This window comes from Alligator sinensis, unplaced genomic scaffold, assembly GCF_000455745.1.
Source record: "Alligator sinensis unplaced genomic scaffold, ASM45574v1 scaffold516_1, whole genome shotgun sequence".
Classification (NCBI taxonomy): Eukaryota; Metazoa; Chordata; order Crocodylia; family Alligatoridae; genus Alligator; species Alligator sinensis.
In genome coordinates this window covers 3,258,007-3,260,913 of record NW_005841957.1, presented here as the reverse complement: position 1 = coordinate 3,260,913, position 2,907 = coordinate 3,258,007, and positions in this window count along the sequence as shown.

Below are 2,907 nucleotides of genomic sequence, written 5' to 3'. Positions count from 1 at the left end.
GTGGGACTTTGCTGTCTGTGTCTCCCAGCAGATGTCTGGGTAGTTTAGGTCCCCCATGACTACCGTCTCCTTAGCTTTTATGGTCTCTGAGAGCTGCCTCAGGAGCCCCAAATCTAGCTCTTCCCCTTGGTGTGGGGGTCTGTAGCAGACCCCTACCACCAAATCCCTTTCTCCTTGCCCCCCATGTAACCTAACCCACAATCCTTCTACTTTCTCCTCCTTCGATTCCGTCTTGATGAGGGTCGATGTATATTGCTCATTGACATAGAGCGCAACCCCTCCCCCTTTCTTCCCCACCCTGTCCTTTCTGTACAGCCTATAACCCTCAATATGTACCACCCAGTCGTGGGAAGAATCCCACCAGGTTTCTGTTAGCTCTACTAAGTCGTAGGTGTTTTCTGCAAGCAGGAGTGCTAGTTCATCCTGTTTGCTCCCCATGCTCCTAGCATTAGTGTATAGGCACTTGAGCCCTGTGACTGACGCCTTTGCTGCCCCCCAGCTCTGATTCCCAAAGGGCCCCTTATTGCTTACCTGCTTATTGCTTACCTGTGCTGTACTGCTGGCCGCCCCACGGCTTATCTTCCCCTCCCCCTGACGAGCCTAGTTGAATGACTATATCATATTTGCACAAGTTGGGGTGCAAATGAGAGGATGACCTTGCTTACTAGAACTGTCTCAAATCTCACCATACAAAATATTCTTAGGGATAGTTTCCTCCCATTCTCTTGACATGGCCAAGCCATCACAACCTTTTCTTTTCAAAAGTGGGTTCTAAGTGTGTCAGTCCTGCACTCTGCAGTGCATTTTGTTTGGCATTTTGTCTTCCCACCCTGCTCTGCTGTGCTGGGTACTGCCTGCTGGGTGGGTAGCCCCAAGCCTGCAGCTGCCATCCCACATCTGCCCCCACCCCATGCACAAGTCTGGGGCACTCATGCCCCCCACTGGGAATGCACACAGTGGCAGGGAGACAGCTCCCCCACTGCCTCCTGGATGAGCCACCTATAGCTCTGTCCTGCTCCCTGCCAGGGCCCTGCAGTCACACATGCCAGATCCAGCCCTGGACCCCAAGCCTCAGGCCCCACACACCACCCCAGCTAAGCAGTGACTCCTGCCCCAGCCCTCCCCAATTCCTCCCCCCGTGCCAACTTACCTGGAGGGAGTCACACAAACTGTTCTCTAAGCTGCCTGACTACCATATGCGTGTGTGCACATACACATACATGTAAAGCCTCCTGCTTGATTGCCCTCTGCCAGCCTGCAAGGAAAAACCTGCTGTTTCCTGCATCTACCCTCTAAAGGAGAAAATCCGCATTTTTCTCCTTACAATGAGAAAGTCCATGTTTCTCTGTTTTTCCACGCAACCAAGGCCACATCATCAGCAAACAGAAAATCTTCCAGAACCAACTTTCACTTTGGTTTTCCCTCTAAACCAGGGATGGGAAACTTCCAGGCCGCCAGTCAGCTGGGGACTCTGTTTCCCAGCTGCCCCTGCCCACATGGCTTGTGCTAGTCTCCCCTGGCTTGAACATGTAGGCTACAGAATGCGGCTCTGCCCCAGCTCTGGAGCAAACTGCCCCATCCCATTTTCTCAGCAGCTCCGGTGCAGGACCCTGCGCTGCTCTGCTGGTGCAGCTCAGGTCTCCATGGAGACCAGCACTGGCCATGTGGGCAGGGGCGGCTGGGAAATGGAGCCTCAGGCCGACCAGGTCCAGCCTGTGGACCAGACATTCCCCGTCCCTGCTCTAAACCTTGCAGTGTTGAACAAGCCTCCATTTATTCTGACTTGAAGATAAATGCTATCATTGTTGTCCTTAAATGCATGAAGAAACAGGAATGAAACATAGATGTTAAGGATCACGAGGGCTAAGACAACCCTGATCATGCCTTGGTCTGCTGCAAAATCCAAATCAATGCCAAAAAGATCTACCCTAGCAAAACTAGCAGTTGTCCTCAGATTGACATCAGCCAAACTAAAGATGTAGAATATTCAATGAAGCTGTGAAAACAAGTTTACCTACCAAGTCAGTCAGTTAGGCTTGAGAATATGTAAACACAAACATGTACAATTGCTGCTGTAACAGGTTGGCAAAAGATGCAAGAAAAATGCAGACTGGTTTGAAGAGCACTTTGAAACCTTCCTACCATTGGTTGAGAACAAAAGGACATTACTTCCATCTCTACAAGAGAACTTTGAACATCACAACCCTGAATAATTTGAGAAAGAAGAAAAATGCAAAAGAAGGCTAGTAAGTGTGCCCAAGATCACTTATAGCATGAAGGAAGAATTTCGGTGTATAGTAGAAGTGGGCAAAATATGGCCTGTGGGTCAGATATAGCTCTGCCTGGCCCAGATGCAGAAGGCAGCCCAGGTCATGGTATATATAGCCATCCCACTGCCCCTGGATGCGCAGCAGGGCAGGGGAAGTGTGGGGACTAGATTCTCTGCCTGGCTGCCACTATCTTGCACCCCAGCTGGGGGTGCTGGATGGAGAGGGTCAGCAGGGTCTCTATGATCATCACTAGCCCCCAGTGGGCAGGGTGTGCTTGGCTGGATGGATGGGATGGGGCCTTGGCAAATGGGTGGGAGTAGCATCCGAGAGCAGGACAGGCATGTGAGGATGGGACTGGGATCTGGTAAGAGCTGTAATCTGTTCCCCGGATGTTCCTGCGACGGGTGCTGGTTCCATCACAGAGATGTGCGGGGAGTGGGTTGTGGCTCTGCCCCAGGGCTTGGCTCTGTGCTGTCACCGCCCTGTGATTCCAGACCTGCCCCACTCCCAGGTGCTATTCCCTAATGGCTCAGCTGAGCATGCCCTACCCATGGGGGTCCCAGGCTAGTCACCCAGCAACCCCAGCAGTGATGGCCTGGGACTGTATAGGACAAACTGCTGCCTTCCTCCCGCCTCC